The following is a 19,700-nucleotide window of genomic DNA, read 5'->3' as shown; positions in this document are numbered from 1 at the left end:
AATATAAGAGACACAATGCCGACTGAAGTACAGGAAGACTGAGTCTTCTTACTGTCTATGTTTTGAGCGTTTCCTGTGTCACCAGTTTTACATTCCGATCCACCTCTGCAGGTTTACTGTATCCATTGGACCTTCCCATTGACGATGAAACACAGAAATAGCATCGGAATTAAATATAAGAGACACAATGCCGACTTAAGTACAGGAACATTGAGTCTTCCTACTGTCTATGTTTTGAGAGTTTCCTGCGTCACCAGTTTTACATTCCGATGCACCTCTGCAGGTTTACTGTATCCATTGGACCTTCCCATGGACGATGAAACACAGAAATTGCATCGGAATTAAATATAAGACACACTATTCACTCTTAGGTACAGGAAGACTGAGACTTCCTACTGTCTATGTTTTGAGCGTGTCCTGTGTCACCAGTTTTACATTCCGATGCACCATGGCAGAATTAATGTAACCCTTGGACCTTCACAGTGACGATGAAACACAGAAATTGCATCGGAATTAAATATAAAAGACACAATGCCGACTTAAGTACAAGAAAACTGATTCTTCTTAGGGTCTATGTTATGAGCGCTTCCTGTGTCACCTATTTTACATTCCGATGCACCTCTGCAGGGTTACTGTATCCCTTGGACCTTCCCATTGGCGATGAAACACAGGTATTGCATCGGAATTAAATATAAGAGACGCAATGACGTCTTAAGTACAGGAAGACAAAGTCTTCCAACTGTCTATGTTTTGAGCGTTTCCTGTGTCATCAGTTTTACATTCCCATGCACCTCTGCAGGTTTCCTGTATGCCTTGGACCTTCAAAGTGACGATGAAACACAGAAATTGCATCGGAATTAAATATAAGAGACACAATGCCGACTTAAGTACAGGAAGACTGAGCCTTCCTACTGTCTATGTTTTGAGCGTTTCCTGTGTCACCAGTTTTACATTCCGATGCACCTCTGCAGGTATACTGTTTCCCTTCGACTTTCCCATTGACGATGAAACACAGAAATTGCATCGGAATGAAATATAAGAGACACAATGCCGACTTATGTACAGGAAGACTGAGTCTTTCTACTGTCTATGATTTGAGCGTTTCCTGTGTCACCAGTTTTACATTCCGATGCACCTCTGCAGGTTTACTGTATCCATTGGACCTTCCCATTGACGATGAAATACAGAAAATGCATCGGAATTAAATATAAGAGACACAATGCCGACTGAAGTACAGGAAGACTGAGTCTTCCTACTGTCTATGTTTTGAGCGTTTCCTGTGTCACCAGTTTTACATTCCGATCCACCTCTGCAGGTTTACTGTATCCATTGGATTTTCGCATTGACGATGAAACACAGAAATTGCATCGGAATTAAATATAAGAGACACAATGCCGACTTAAGTACAGGAAGATTGTCTTCCTACTGTGTATGTTTTGAGCGTTTCCTGCGTCACCAATTTTACATTCCCATGCATTTCTGCAGGTTTACTGTATCCATTGGACCTTCCAATTGACGATGAAACACAGAAATAGCATCGGAATTAAATATAAGAGACACAACGCCTACTTAAGAACAGGAAGGCTGAGTCATCCTAGTGTCTATGTTTTGAGCGTCTCCTCTGTCACCACTTTTACATTCCGATGCACCTCTGCAGGTTTACTGTATCCCTTGATTCTTCCCATTGACGATGAACCACAGGAATTGCATCGGAATTAAATATAAGAGACACAATGCCGACTTAAGTAATGGAACATTGAGTCTTCCTACTATCTATGTTTTGAGCGTTACCTGCGGCACCAGTTTTACATTCCGATGCACCTCTGCAGGTTTACTGTATCCATTGGACCTTCCCATGGACGATGAAACACAGAAATTGCATCGGAATTAAATATAAGAGACACTATTCACTCTTAGGTACAGGAAGACTGAGTCTTCCTACTGTCTATGTTTTGAGCGTGTCCTGTGTCACCAGTTTTACATTCCGATGCACCTCTGCAGGTTTACTGTAACCCTTGGACCTTCACAGTGACGATGAAACATAGAAATTGCATCGGAATTAAATATAAAAGACACAATGCCGACTTAAGTACAAGAAAACTAATTCTTCTGAGGGTCTATGTTATGAGCGCTTCCTGTGTCACCTGTTTTACATTCCGATGCACCTCTGCAGGGTTACTGTATCACTTGGACCTTCCCATTGGCGATGAAACACAGAAAATGCATCGGAATTAAATATAAGAGACGCAATGACGTCTTAAGTACAGGAAGACAAAGTCTTCCAACTGGCTATGTTTTGAGCGTTTCCTGTGTCACCAGTTTTACATTCCGATGCACCTCTGCAGGTTTCCTGTATGCCTTGGACCTTCAAAGTGACGATGAAACACAGAAATTGCATCGGAATTAAATATAAGAGACCCAATGCCGACATAAGTACAGGAAGACTGAGCCTTCCTACTGTCTATGTTTTGAGCGTCTCCTGTGTCACAACTTTTACATTCCGATGCACCTCTGCAGGTTTACTGTATCCCTTCATTCTTCCCATTGACGATGAAACACAGAAATTGCATCGGAATTAAATATAAGAGACACAATGCCGACTTGAGTAATGGAACGTTGAGTCTTCCTACTGTCTATGTTTTGAGCGTTTCCTGCGTCACCAGTTTTACAGTCCGATGCACCTCTGCAGGTTTACTGTATCCATTGGACCTTCCCATTGACGATGAAACACAGAAATTACATCGGAATTAAATATAAGTGACACAACGTTCACTTAAGTACAAGAAAACTGAGTCTTCTTACGGTCTATGCTTTGAGCGTTTCAAGTGTCACGAGTTTTACATTCCGATGCACCTCTGCAGGCTTACTGTATCCATTGGAACTTCCCATTGACGATGAAACACAGAAATTACATCGGAATTAAATATAAGAGACACAACGTTGACATAAGTACAACAAAACTGAGTCTTCTTACGGTCTATGTTTTGAGCGTTTCCAGTGTCACCAGTTTTACGTTCCGATGCACCTCTGCAGGTTTACTGTATCCATTGGACCTTCCCATTGACGAAAAAACACAGAAATTGCATCGGAATTAAATATATGACACAATGCGGACTTCAGTACAGGAAGACTGAGTCTTCCTACTGTCAATTTTTGAGCGTTTCCTGTATCAACAGTTTTACATTCCGATGCACCTCTGCAGGTTTACTGTATCCATTGGACCTTCCCATTGACGATGAAACACAGAAATAGCATCGGAATTAAATATAAGAGACACAACGCCTACTTAAGAACAGTAAGGCTGAGTCTTCCTACTGTCTATGTTTTGAGCGTCTCCTGTGTCACCACTTTTACATTCCGATGCACCTCTGCAGGTTTAGTGTATCCCTTGGATCTTCCCATTGACGATGAACCACAGAAATTGCATCGGAATTAAATATAAGAGACACAATGCCGACTTAAGTAATGGAACATTGAGTCTTCCTACTGTCTTTGTTTTGAGCGTTTCCTGCGTCACCAGTTTTACATTCCGATGCACCTCTGCAGGTTTACTGTATCCATTGGACCTTCCCATGGACGATGAAACACAGAAATTGCATCGGAATTAAATATAAGAGACACTATTCACTCTTATGTACAGGAAGACTGAGTCTTCCTACTGTCTATGTTTTTGCGTGTCCTGTGTCACCAGTTTTACATTCCGATGCACCATGGCAGAATTAATGTAACCCTTGGACCTTCACAGTGACGATGAAACACAGAAATTGCATCGGAATTAAATATAAAAGACACAATGCCGACTTAAGTACAAGAAAACTGATTCTTCTTAGGGTCTATGTTATGAGCGCATCCTGTGTCACCTATTTTACATTCCGATGCACCTCTGCAGGGTTACTGTATCCCTTGGACCTTCCCATTGGCGATGAAACACAGGTATTGCATCGGAATTAAATATAAGAGACGCAATGACGTCTTAAGTACAGGAAGACAAAGTCTTCCAACTGTCTATGTTTTGAGCGTTTCCTGTGTCACCAGTTTTACATTCCCATGCACCTCTGCAGGTTTCCTGTATGCCTTGGACCTTCAAAGTGACGATGAAACACAGAAATTGCATCGGAATTAAATATAAGAGACACAATGCCGACTTAAGTACAGCAAGACTGAGCCTTCCTACTGTCTATGTTTTGAGAGTTTCCTGTGTCACCAGTTTTACATTCCGATGCACCTCTGCAGGTATACTGTTCCCCTTCGACTTTCCCATTGACGATGAAACACAGAAATTGCATTGGAATTAAATATAAGAGACAGAATGCCGACTTATGTACAGGAAGACTGAGTCTTTCTACTATCTATGTTTTGAGCGTTTCCTGTGTCACCAGTTTTACAATCCGATGCACCTCTGCAGGTTTACTGTATCCATTGGACCTTCCCATTGACGATGAAATACAGAAAATGCATCGGAATTAAAGATAAGAGACACAATGCCGACTGAAGTACGGGAAGACTGAGTCTTCCTACTGTCTATGTTTTGAGCGTTTCCTGTGTCACCAGTTTTACATTCCGATCCACCTCTGCAGGTTTACTGTATCCATTGGATTTTCGCATTGACGATGAAACACAGACATTGCATCGGAATTAAATATAAGAGACACAATGCCGACTTAAGTACCGGAAGATTGAGTCTTCCTACTGTGTATGTTTTGAGCGTTTCCTGCGTCACCAATTTTACATTCCCATGCATCTCTGCAGGTTTACTGTATCCATTGGACCTTCCCATTGACGATGAAACACAGAAATAGCATCGGAATTAAATATAAGAGACACAACGCCTACTTAAGAACAGGAAGGCTGAGTCTTCCTACTGTCTATGTTTTGAGCGTCTCCTGTGTCACCACTTTTACATTCCGATGCACCTCTGCAGGTTTACTGTATCCCTTGATTCTTCCCATTGACGATGAACCACAGGAATTGCATCGGAATTAAATATAAGAGACACAATGCCGACTTAAGTAATGGAACATTGAGTCTTCCTACTATCTATGTTTTGAGCGTTTCCTGCGGCACCAGTTTTACATTCCGATGCACCTCTGCAGGTTTACTGTATCCATTGGACCTTCCCATTGACGATGAAACACAGAAATTGCATCGGAATTAAATATATGACACAATGCCGACTTCAGTACAGGAAGACTGAGTGTTCCTACTGTCAATGTTTGAGCGTTTCCTGAGTCAACAGTTTTACATTCCGATGCACCTCTGCAGGTTTACTGTATCCATTGGACCTTCCCATTGACGATGAAACACAGAAAATGCATCGGAATTAAATATAAGAGACACAATGCCGACTGAAGTACAAGAAGACTGAGTCTTCCTACTGTCTATGATTTGAGCGTTTCCTGTGTCACCAGTTTTACATTCCGATCCACCTCTGCAGGTTTACTGTATCCATTGGACCTTCCCATTGACGATGAAACACAGAAATAGCATCGGAATTAAATATAAGAGACACAATGCCGACTTAAGTACAGGAAGGCTGAGTCTTCCTACTGTCTATGTTTTGAGCGTTTCCTGTGTCACCAGTTTTACATTCCGATGCACCTCTGCAGGGTTACTGTATCCCTTGGATCTTCGCATTGACGATGAACAACAGAAATTGCATCGGAATTAAATATAAGAGACACAATGCCGACTTAAGTATAGGAACATTGAGTCTTCCTACTGTCTATGTTTTGAGCGTTTCCTGCGGCACCAGTTTTACATTCCGATGCACCTCTGCAGGTTTACTGTATCCATTGGACCTTCCCATTGACGATGAAACACAGAAATTACATCGGAATTAAATATAAGAGACACAGCGTTGAGTTAAGTACAAGAAAACTGAGTCTTCTTACGGTCTATGTTTTGAGCGTTTCCTGTGTCACCAGTTTTACATTCCGATGCACCTCTGCAGGTTTACTGTAACCCTTGCACCTTCACAGTGACAATGAAACATAGAAATTGCATCGGAATTATATATAAAAAACACAATGCCGACTTAAGTACAAGAAAACTGATTCTTCTTAGGGTCTATGTTACGAGCGCTTCCTGTGTCACCTGTTTTACATTCCAATGCACCTCTGCAGGGTTACTGTATCCCTTGGACCTTCCCATTGGCGATGAAACACAGAAAATGCATCGGAATTAAATATAAGAGACGCAATGACGTCTTAAGTACAGGAAGACAAAGTCTTCCAAGTGGCTATGTTTTGAGCGTTTCCTGTGTCACCAGTTTTACATTCCGATGCACCTCTGCAGGTTTCCTGTATGCCTTGGACCTTCAAAGTGACGATGAAACACAGAAATTGCATCGGAATTAAATATAAGAGACACAATGCCGACTTAAGTACAGGAAGACTGAGCCTTCCTACTGTCTATGCTTTGAGAGTTTCCTGTGTCACCAGTTTTACATTCCGATGCACCTCTACAGGTATACTGTTTCCCTTCGATTTCCCCATTGACGATGAAACACAGAAATAGCATCGGAATTAAATATAAGAGACACAACGCCTACTTAAGAACAGGAAGGCTGAGTCTTCCTACTGTCTATGTTTTGAGCGTCTCCTGTGTCACCACTTTTACATTCCGATGCACCTCTGCAGGTTTACTGTATCCCTTCATTCTTCCCATTGACGATGAAACACAGAAATTGCATCGGAATTAAATATAAGAGACACAATGCCGACTTGAGTAATGGAACATTGAGTCTTCCTACTGTCTATGTTTTGAGCGTTTCCTGCGTCACCAGTTTTACAGTCCGATGCACCTCTGCAGGTTTACTGTATCCATTGGACCTTCCCATTGACGATGAAACACAGAAATTACATCTGAATTAAACATAAGTGACACAACGTTCACTTAAGTACAAGAAAACTGAGTCTTCTTACGGTCTATGTTTTGAGCGTTTCAAGTGTCACGAGTTTTACATTCCGATGCACCTCTGCAGGCTTACTGTATCCATTGGACCTTCCCATTGACGATGAAACACAGAAATTATATCGGAATTAAATATAAGAGACACAACGTTGACATAAGTACAACAAAACTGAGTCTTCTTACGGTCTATGTTTTGAGCGTTTCCAGTGTCACCAGTTTTACGTTCCGATGCACCTCTGCAGGTTTACTGTATCCATTGGACCTTCCCATTGACGAAAAAACACAGAAATTGCATCGGAATTAAATATATGACACAATGCCGACTTCAGTACAGGAAGACTGAGTCTTCCTACTGTCAATGTTTGAGCGTTTCCTGTGTCAACAGTTTTACATTCCGATGCACCTCTGCAGGTTTACTGTATCCATTGGACCTTCCCATTGACGATGAAACACAGAAATAGCATCGGAATTAAATATAAGAGACACAATGCCGACTGAAGTACAGGAAGACTGAGTCTTCCCTCTGTCTATGTTTTGAGCGTTTCCTGTGTCACTAGTTTTACGTTCCGATCCACCTCTGCAGGTTTACTGTATCCCTTGGATTTTCACATTGACGATGAAACACAGAAATAGCATCGGAATTAAATATAAGAGACACAATGCCGACTTAAGTACAGGAAGATTGAGTCTTCCTACTGTGTATGTTTTGAGCTTTTCCTGCGTCACCAATTTTACATTCCGATGCAGATCTGCAGGTTTACTGTATCCATTGGACCTTCCCATTGACGATGAAACACAGAAATAGCATCGGAATTAAATATAAGAGACACAACGCCTACTTAAGAACAGTAAGGCTGAGTCTTCCTACTGTCTATGTTTTGAGCGTCTCCTGTGTCACCACTTTTACATTCCGATGCACCTCTGCAGGTTTACTGTATCCCTTGGATCTTCCCATTGACGATGAACCACAGAAATTGCATCGGAATTAAATATAAGAGACACAATGCCGACTGAAGTACAGGAAGACTGAGTCTTCCTACTGTCTATGCTTTGAGCGTTTCCTGTGTCACCAGTTTTACATTCCGATCCACCTCTGCAGGTTTACTGTATCCATTGGACCTTCCCATTGACGATGAAACACAGAAATAGCATCGGAATTAAATATAAGAGACACAATGCCGACTTAAGTACAGGAAGGCTGAGTCTTCCTACTGTCTACGTTTTGAGCGTTTCCTGTGTCACCAGTTTTACATTCCGATGCACCTCTGCAGGTTTAGTGTATCCCTTGGATCTTCGCATAGACGATGAACCACAGAAATTGCATCGGAATTAAATATAAGAGACACAATGCCGACTTAAGTACAGGAACATTGAGTCTTCCTACTGTCTATGTTTTGAGCGTTTCCTGCGTCACCAGTTTTACATTCCGATGCACCTCTGCAGGTTTACTGTATCCATTGGACCTTCCCATGGACGATGAAACACAGGAATTGCATCGGAATTAAATATAGGAGACACTATTCACTCTTAGGTACAGGAAGACTGAGTCTTCCTACTGTCTATGATTTGAGCGTGTCCTGTGTCACCAGTTTTACATTCCGATGCACCATGGCAGAATTAATGTAACCCTTGGACCTTCACAGTGACGATGAAACACAGAAATTGCATCGGAATTAAATATAAAAGACACAATGCCGACTTAAGTACAAGAAAACTGATTCTTCTTAGGGTCTATGTTATGAGCGCTTCCTGTGTCACCTATTTTACATTCCGATGCACCTCTGCAGGGTTACTGTATCCCGTGGACCTTCCCATTGGCGATGAAACACAGGTATTGCATCGGAATTAAATATAAGAGACGCAATGACGTCTTAAGTACAGGAAGACAAAGTCTTCCAACTGTCTATGTTTTGAGCGATTCCTGTGTCACCAGTTTTACATTCCCATGCACATCTGCAGGTTTCCTGTATGCCTTGGACCTTCAAAGTGACGATGAAACACAGAAATTGAATCGGAATTAAATATAAGAGACACAATGCCGACTTAAGAACAGGAAGACTGAGCCTTCCTACTGCCTATGTTCTGAGCGTTTCCTGTGTCACCAGTTTTACATTCCGATGCACCTCTGCAGGTATACTGTTTCCCTTCGACCTTCCCATTGACGATGAAACACAGAAATTGCATCGGAATTAAATATAAGAGACACAATGCCGACTTAAGTACAGGAAGATTGAGTCTTCCTACTGTGTATGTTTTGAGCGTTTCCTGCGTCACCAATTTTACATTCCCATGCATCTCTGCAGGTTTACTGTATCCATTGGACCTTCCCATTGACGATGAAACACAGAAATAGCATCGGAATTAAATATAAGAGACACAACGCCTACTTAAGAACAGGAAGGCTGAGTCTTCCTACTGTCTATGTTTTGAGCGTCTCCTGTGTCACCACTTTTACATTCCGATGCACCTCTCAGGTTTACTGTATCCCTTGATTCTTCCCATTGACGATGAACCACAGGAATTGCAACGGAATTAAATATAAGAGACACAATGCCGACTTAAGTAATGGAACATTGAGTCTTCCTACTATCTATGTTTTGAGCGTTTCCTGCGTCACCAGTTTTTTATCCGATGCACCTCTGCAGGTTTACTGTATCCATTGGACCTTCCCATTGACGATGAAACACAGAAATTACATCGGAATTAAATATAAGAGACACAACGTTGAGTTAAGTACAAGAAAACTGGGTCTTCTTACGGTCTATGTTTTGAGCGTTTCCTGTGTCACCAGTTTTACATTCCGATGCACCTCTGCAGGTTTACTGTATCCATTGGCCTTCCCATGGACGATGAAAAGCAGAAATTGCATCGGAATTAAATATAAGAGACACTATTCACTCTTAGGTACAGGAAGACTGGTCTTCCTACTGTCTATGTTTTGAGCGTGTCCTGTGTCACCAGTCTTACATTCCGATGCACCTCTGCAGGTTTACTGTAACCCTTGGACCTTCACAGTGACGATGAAACACAGAAATTGCATCGGAATTAAATATAAGAGACACAATGCCGACTTAAGTACAAGAAAACTGATTCTTCTTGGGGTCTATGTTATGAGCGCTTCCTGTGTCACCTGTTTAACATTCCGATGCACCTCTGCAGGATTACTGTATCCCTTGGACCTTCCCATTGGCGATGGAACACAGAAATTGCATCGGAATTAAATATAAGAGACGCAATGACGTCTTAAGTACAGGAAGACAACGTCTTCCAACTGTCTATGTTTTGAGCGTTTCCTGTGTCACCAGTTTTACATTCCGATGCACCTCTGCAGGTTTCCTGTATGCCTTGGACCTTCAAAGTGACGATGAAACACAGAAATTGCATCGGAATTAAATATAAGAGACACAATGCCGACTTAAGTACAGGAAGACTGAGCCTTCCTACTGTCTATGCTTTGAGCGTTTCCTCTGTCACCAGTTTTACATTCCGATGCACCTCTGCAGGTATACTATTTCCCTTCGACTTTCCCATTGACGATGAAAGACAGAAATTGCATCGGAATTAAATATAAGAGACACAATGCCGACTTAAGTACAGGAAGACTGAGTCTTTCTACTGTCTATGTTTTGAGCGTTTCCTATGTCACCAGTTTTACATTCCGATGCACCTCTGCAGCTTTACTGTATCCATTGGACTTTCCCATGGACGATGAAACACAGAAATTGCATCGGAATTAAATATAAGAGTCACAATTCTGACTTAGGTACGGGAAGACTGAGTGTTCCTACTGTCTATGTTTTGAGCGTGTCCTGTGTCACCAGTTTTACATTTCGATGCACCTCTGCAGGTTTACTGTATCCCTTGGACCTTCACAGTGACGATGAAACACAGAAATTGCATCGGAATTAAATATAAAAGACACAATGCCGACTTAAGTCGAAGTAAACTGAGTCTTCTTAGGGTCTATGTTATGAGCGCTTCCTGTGTCACCAGCTTCACATTCCGATGCACCTCTGCAGGGTTACTGTATCCATTGGACCTTCCCATTGACAATGAAACACAGAAATTGCATCGGAATTAAATATAAGAGACACAATGCCGACTTAAGTACAGAAAGACTGAGTCTTCCTACTGTCTATGTTTTGAGCGTTTCCTGAGTCACCAGGTTTACATTCCGATGCACCTCTGCAGGTTTACTGTATCCATTGGACCTTCCCATTGACGATGAAACACAGAAATAGCATCGGAATTAAATATAAGAGACACAACGCCGACTTAATAACAGGAAGGCTGAGTCTTCCTACTGTCTATGTTTTGAGCGTCTCCTGTGTCACCACTTTTGCATTCCGATGCACCTCTGCAGGTTTACTGTATCCCTTGGATCTTCCCATTGACGATGAACCACAGAAATTGCATCGGAATTAAATATAAGAGACACAATGCCGACTTAAGTAATGGAACATTGAGTCTTCCTACTGTCTTTGTTTTGAGCGTTTCCTGCGTCACCAGTTTTACATTCCGATGTACCTCTGCAGGTTTACTGTATCCATTGGACCTTCCCATTGACGATGAAACACAGAAAATGCATCGGAATTAAATATAAGAGAAACAATGCCGACTGAAGTACAGGAAGACTGAGTCTTCCTACTGTCTATGTTTTGAGCGTTTCCTGTGTCACCAGTTTTACTTTCCGATCCACCTCTGCAGGTTTACTGTATCCATTGGACCTTCCCATTGACGATGAAACACAGAAATAGCATCGGAATTAAATATAAGAGACACAATGCCGACTTAAGTACAGGAAGGCTGAGTCTTCCTACTGTCTATGTTTTGAGCGTTTCCTGTGTCACCAGTTTTACATTCCGATGCACATCTGCAGGTTTACTGTATCCCTTGGATCTTCGCATTGACGATGAACCACAGAAATTCCATCGGAATTAAATATAAGAGACACAATGCCGACTTAAGTACAGGAACATTGAGTCTTCCTACTGTCTATGTTTTGAGCGTTTCCTGCGTCATCAGTTTATCATTCCGATGCACCTCTGCAGGTTTACTGTATCCATTGGACTTTCCCATTGACGATCAAACACAGAAATTACATCGGAATTAAATATAAGAGACACGACGTTGAGTTAAGTACAAGAAAACTGAGTCTTCTTATGGTCTATGTTTTGAGCGTTTCCTGTGTCACCAGTTTTACATTCCGATTCACCTCTGCAGGTTTACTGTATCCCTTGGACCTTCCCATGGACGATGAAACACAGACATTGCATCGGAATTAAATATAAGAGACACTATTCACTCATAGGTACAGGAAGACTGAGTCTTTCTACTGTCTATGTTTTGAGCGTGTCGTGTGTCACCAGTTTTACATTCCGATGCACCTCTGCAGGTTTAGTGTAACACTTGTACCTTCACAGTGACGATGAAACACAGAAATTTCATCGGAATGAAATATAAAAGACACAATGCCGATTTAAGTACAAGAAAAGTGAGTCTTCTTAGGGTCTATGTTATGAGCGATTCCTGTGTCACCTGTTTTACATTCCGATGCACCTCTGCAGGGTTACTGTATCCCTTGGACCTTCCCATTGGCGATGAAACACAGAAATTGCATCGGAATTAAATATAAGAGACACAATGTCGTCTTAAGTACAGGAAGACTAAGTCTTCCAACTGTCTATGTTTTGAGCGTTTCCTGTGTCACCAGTTTTACATTCCGATGCACCTCTGCATGTTTCCTGTATCCTTTGGACCTTCAAAGTGACGATGAAACACAGAAATTGCATCGGAATTAAACATAAGAGACACAATGCCGACTTAAGTACAGGAAGACTGAGCCTTCCTACTGTCTATGATTTGAGCGTTTCCTGTGTCACCAGTTTTACATTCCGATGCACCTCTGCAGGTATACTGTTTCCCTTCGACTTTCCCATTGACGATGAAACACAGAAATTGCATCGGAATTAAATATAAGAGACACAATACCGACTTAAGTACAGGAAGACTGAGTCTTCCTACTGTCTATGTTTTGAGCGTTTCCTGTGTCATCAGTTCTACATTCCCATGCACCTCTGCAGGTTTACTGTATCCCTTTGACCTTCACAGTGACGATGAAACACAGAAATTGCATCCGAATTAAATATAAGAGACACAATGCCGACTTGAGTAATGGAACATTGAGTCTTCCTACTGTCTATGCTTTGAGCGTTTCCTGCGTCACCAGTTTTACAGTCCGATGCACCTCTGCAGGCTTACTGTATCCATTGGACCTTCCCATTGACGATGAAACACAGAAATTACATCGGAATTAAATATAAGAGACACAACGTTGACATAAGTACAACAAAACTGAGTCTTCTTACGGTCTATGTTTTGAGCGTTTCCAGTGTCACCAGTTTTACGTTCCGATGCACCTCTGCAGGTTTACTGTATCCATTGGACCATCCCATTGACGAAAAAACACAGAAATTGCATCGGAATTAAAAATATGACACAATGCCGACTTCAGTACAGGAAGACTGAGTCTTCCTACTGTCAATGTTTGAGCGTTTCCTGTGTCAACAGTTTTACACTCCGATGCACCTCTGCAGGTTTACTGTATCCATTGAACCTTCCCATTGACGATGAAACACAGAAATAGCATCGGAATTAAATATAAGAGACACAATGCCGACTGAAGTACAGGAAGACTGAGTGCTCCTGCTGTCTATGTTTTGAGCGTTTCCTGTGTCACCAGTTTTACGTTCCGATCCACCTCTGCAGGTTTACTGTATCCCTTGGATTTTCACATTGACGATGAAACACAGAAATTGCATCGGAATTAAATATAAGAGACACAATGCCGACTTAAGTACAGGAAGATTGAGTCTTCCTACTGTGTATGTTTTGAGCTTTTCCTGCGTCACCAATTTTACATTCCGATGCAGCTCTGCAGGTTTACTGTATCCATTGGACCTTCCCATTGACGATGAAACACAGAAACAGCATCGGAATTAAATATAAGAGACACAACGCCTACTTAAGAACAGTAAGGCTGAGTCTTCCTACTGTCTATGTTTTGAGCGTCTCCTGTGTCACCACTTTTACATTCCGATGCACCTCTGCAGGTTTAGTGTATCCCTTGGATCTTCCCATTGACGATGAACCACAGAAATTGCATCGGAATTAAATATAAGAGACACAATGCCGACTTAAGTAATGGAACATTGAGTGTTCCTACTGTCTATGTTTTGAGCGTTTCCTGCGTCACCAGTTTTACATTCCGATGCACCTCTGCAGGTTTACTGTATCCATTAGACCTTCCCATTGACGATGAAACACATAAATTACATCGGAATTAAATATAAGAGACACAACGTTCACTTAAGTACAAGAAAACTGAGTCTTCTTACGGTCTATGTTTTGAGCGTTTCCAGTGTCACCAGTTTTACATTCGGATGCACCTCTGCAGGTTTACTGTATCCATTGGATCTTCCCATGGACGATGAAACACAGAAATTGCATCGGAATTAAATATAAGAGACACTATTCACTCTTAGGTACAGGAAGACTGAGTCTTCCTACTGTCTATGTTTTGAGCGTGTCCTGTGTCACCAGTTTTACATTCCGATGCACCATGGCAGAATTAATGTAACCCTTGGACCTTCACAGTGACGATGAAACACAGAAATTGCATCGGAATTAAATATAAAAGACACAATGCTGACTTAAGTACAAGAAAACTGATTCTTCTTAGGGTCTATGTTATGAGCGCTTCCTGTGTCACCTATTTTACATTCCGATGCACCTCTGCAGGGTTACTGGATCCCTTGGACCTTCCCATTGGCGATGAAACACAGGTATTGCATCGGAATTAAATATAAGAGACGCAATGACGTCTTAAGTACAGGAAGACAAAGTCTTCCAACTGTCTATGTTTTGAGCGTTTCCTGTGTCACCAGTTTTACATTCCCATGCACCTCTGCAGGTTTACTGTATCCATTGGATTTTCGCATTGACGATGAAACACAGAAATTGCATCGGAATTAAATATAAGAGACACAATGCCGACTTAAGTACAGGAAGATTGTGTCTTCCTACTGTGTATGTTTTGAGCGTTTCCTGCGTCACCAATTTTACATTCCCATGCATCTCTGCAGGTTTACTGTATCCATTGGACCTTCCCATTGACGATGAAACACAGAAATAGCATCGGAATTAAATATAAGAGACACAACGCCTACTTAAGAACAGGAAGGCTGAGTCTTCCTACTGTCTATGTTTTGAGCGTCTCCTGTGTCACCACTTTTACATTGGGATGCACCTCTGCAGGTTTACTGTATCCCTTGATTCTTCCCATGACGATGAACCACTGGAATTGCATCGGAATTAAATATAAGAGACACAATGCCGACTTAAGTAATGGAACATTGAGTCTTCCTAGTATCTATGTTTTGAGCGTTTCCTGCGTCACCAGTTTTTTATCCGATGCACCTCTGCAGGTTTACTGTATCCATTGGACCTTCCCATTGACGATGAAACACAGAAATTACATCGGAATTAAATATAAGCGACACTATTCACTCTTAGGTACAGGAAGACAGAGTCTTCCTACTGTCTATGTTTTGAGCGTGTCCTGTGTCACCAGTTTTACATTCCGATGCACCTCTGCAGGTTTACTGTAACCCTTGGACCTTCACAGTGACGATGAAACACAGAAATTGCATCGGAATTAAATATAAGAGACACAATGCCGACTTAAGTACAAGAAAACTGATTCTTCTTGGGGTCTATGTTATGAGCGCTTCCTGTGTCACCTGTTTTACATTCCGATGCACCTCTGCAGGATTACTGTATCCCTTGGACCTTCCCATTGGCGATGGAACACAGAAATTGCATCGGAATTAAATATAAGAGACGCAATGACGTCTTAAGTACAGGAAGACAACGTCTTCCAACTGTCTACGTTTTGAGCGTCTCCTGTGTCACCAGTTTTACATTCCGATGCACCTCTGCGGGTTTCCTGTATGCCTTGGACCTTCAAAGTGACGATGAAACACAGAAATTGCATCGGAATTAAATATAAGAGACATAATGCCGACTTACGTACAGGAAGACTGAGCCTTCCTACTGTCTATGTTTTGAGCGTTTCCTCTGTCACCAGTTTTACATTCCGATGCACCTCTGCAGGTATACTATTTCCCTTCGACTTTCCCATTGACGATGAAAGACAGAAATTGCATCGGAATTAAATATAAGAGACACAATGCCGACTTAAGTACAGGAAGACTGAGTCTTTCTACTGTCTATGTTTTGAGCGTTTCCTATGTCACCAGTTTTACATTCCGATGCACCTCTGCAGCTTTACTGTATCCACTGGACTTTCCCATGGACGATGAAACACAGAAATTGCATCGGAATTAAATATAAGAGACACAATTCTGACTTAGGTACAGGAAGACTGAGTGTTCCTACTGTCTATGTTTTGAGCGTGTCCTGTGTCACCAGTTTTACATTTCGATGCACCTCTGCAGGTTTACTGTATCCCTTGGACCTTCACAGTGACGATGAAACACAGAAATTGCATCGGAATTAAATATAAAAGACACAATGCCGACTTAAGTCGAAGAAAACTGAGTCTTCTTAGGGTCTATGTTATGAGCGCTTCCTGTGTCACCAGCTTCACATTCCGATGCACCTCCGCAGGGTTACTGTATCCATTGGACCTTCCCATTGACAATGAAACAGAGAAATTGCATCGGAATTAAATATAAGAGACACAATGCCGACTTAAGTACAGAAAGACTGAGTCTTCCTACTGTCTATGTTTTGAGCGTTTCCTGCATCACCAGTTTTACATTCCGATGTACCTCTGCAGGTTTACTGTATCAATTGGACCTTCCCATTGACGATGAAACACAGAAGCATCGAAATTAAATATAAGAGAAACAATGCCGACTGAAGTACAGGAAGACTGAGTCTTCCTACTGTCTATGTTTTGAGCGTTTCCTGTGTCACCAGTTTTACTTTCCGATCCACCTCTGCAGGTTTACTGTATCCATTGGACCTTCCCATTGACGATGAAACACAGAAATAGCATCGGAATTAAATATAAGAGACACAATGCCGACTTAAGTACAGGAACATTGAGTCTTCCTACCGTCTATGTTTTGAGCGTTTCCTGCGTCATCAGTTTATCATTCCGATGCACCTCTGCAGGTTTACCGAATCCATTGGAACTTCCCATTGACGATCAAACACAGAAATTACATCGGAATTAAATATAAGAGACACGACGTTGAGTTAAGTACAAGAAAACTCAGTCTTCTTATGGTCTATGTTTTGAGCTTTTCCTGTGTCACCAGTTTTACATTCCGATTCACCTCTGCAGGTTTACTGTATCCCTTGGACCTTCCCATGGACGATGAAACACAGACATTGCATCGGAATTAAATATAAGAGACACTATTAACTCATAGGTACAGGAAGACTGAGTCTTCCTACTGTCTATGTTTTGAGCGTTTCCTGTGTCACCAGTTTTACATTCCGATGCACCTCTGCATGTTTCCTGTATCCTTTGGACCTTCAAAGTGACGATGAAACACAGAAATTGCATCGGAATTAAACATAAGAGACACAATGCCGACTTAAGTACATGAAGACTGAGCCTTCCTACTGTCTATGTTTTGAGCGTTTCCTGTGTCACCAGTTTTACATTCCGATGCACCTCTACAGGTATACTATTTCCCTTCGACTTTCCCATTGACGATGAAACACAGAAATTGCATCGGAATTAAATATAAGAGACACAATGCCGACTTAAGTACAGGAAGACTGAGTCTTTCTACTGTCTATGTTTTGAGCGTTTCCTGTGTCACCAGTTTTACATTCCGATGTACCTCTGCAGCTTTACTGTATCCCTTGGACCTTCACAGTGACGATGAAACACAGAAATTGCATCGGAATTAAATATAAAAGACACAATGCCGACTTAAGTACAAGAAAACTGAGTCTTCTTAGGGTCTATGTTATGAGCGCTTCCTGTGTCACCAGCTTCACATTCCGATGCACCTCTGCAGGGTTACTGTATCCATTGGACCTTCCCATTGACAATGAAACACAGAAATTGCATCGGAATTAAATATAAGAGACACAATGTCGACTTAAGTACAGAAAGACTGAGTCTTCTTACTGTCTATGTTTTGAGCGTTTCCTGAGTCACCAGGTTTACATTCCGATGCACCTCTGCAGGTTTACTGTATCCCTTGGATTTTCACATTGACGATGAAACACAGAAATTGCATCGGAATTAAATATAAGAGACACAATGCCGACTTAAGTACAGGAAGATTGAGTCTTCCTACTGTGTATGTTTTGAGCGTTTCCTGCGTCACCAATTTTACATTCCGATGCACCTCTGCAGGTTTACTGTATCCATTGGACCTTCCCATTGACGATGAAACACAGAAATAGCATCGGAATTAAATATAAGAGAAACAATGCCGACTGAAGTACAGGAAGACTGAGTCTTCCTACTGTCTATGTTTTGAGCGTTTCCTGTGTCACCAGTTTTACTTTCCGATCCACCTCTGCAGGTTTACTGTATCCCTTGGATTTTCACATTGACGATGAAACACAGAAATTGCATCGGAATTAAATATAAGAGACACAATGCCGACTTAAGTATAGGAAGACTGAGTCTTTCTACTGTCTATGTTTTGAGCGTTTCCTATGTCACCAGTTTTACATTCCGATGCACCTCTGCAGCTTTACTGTATCCATTGGACTTTCCCATGGACGATGAAACACAGAAATTGCATCGGAATTAAATATAAGAGACACAATTCTGACTTAGGTACAGGATGACTGAGTTTTCCTACTGTCTATGTTTTGAGCGTGTCCTGTGTCACCAGCTTTACATTTCGATGCACCTCTGCAGGTTTACTGTATCCCTTGGACCTTCACAGTGACGATGAAACACAGAAATTGCATCGGAATTAAATATAAAAGACACAATGCCGACTGAAGTCGAAGAAAACTGAGTCTTCTTAGGGTCTATGTTATGAGCGCTTCCTGTGTCACCAGCTTCAAATTCCGATGCACCTCTGCAGGGTTACGGTATCCATTGGACCTTCCCATTGACAATGAAACACAGAAATTGCATCGGAATTAAATATAAGCGACACAATGCCGACTTAAGTACAGAAAGACTGAGTCTTCCTACTGTCTATGTTTTGAGCGTTTCCTGAGTCACCAGGTTTACATTCCGATGCACCTCTGCAGGTTTACTGTATCCATTGGACCTTCCCATTGACGATGAAACACAGAAATAGCATCGGAATTAAATATAAGAGACACAACGCCGACTTAAGAACAGGAAGGCTGAGTCCTCCTACTGTCTATGTTTTGAGCGTCTCCTGTGTCACCACTTTTACATTCCGATGCACCTCTGCAGGTTTACTGTATCCCTTGGATCTTCCCATTGACGATGAACCACAGAAATTGCATCGGAATTAAATATAAGAGACACAATGCCGACTTAAATAATGGAACATTGAGTCTTCCTACTGTCTTTGTTTTGAGCGTTTCCTGCGTCACCAGTTTTACATTCCGATGTACCTCTGCAGGTTTACTGTATCCATTGGACCTTCCCATTGACGATGAAACACAGAAAAAGCATCGGAATTAAATATAAGAGAAACAATTCCGACTGAAGTACAGGAAGACTGAGTCTTCCTACTGTCTATGTTTTGAGCGTTTCCTGTGTCACCAGTTTTACTTTCCGATCCACCTCTGCAGGTTTA

Source organism: Schistocerca nitens, unplaced genomic scaffold (genome assembly GCF_023898315.1).
Source record: "Schistocerca nitens isolate TAMUIC-IGC-003100 unplaced genomic scaffold, iqSchNite1.1 HiC_scaffold_363, whole genome shotgun sequence".
Taxonomy (NCBI): Eukaryota; Metazoa; Arthropoda; class Insecta; order Orthoptera; family Acrididae; genus Schistocerca; species Schistocerca nitens.
Note: the sequence above shows the minus strand (reverse complement) of the source record.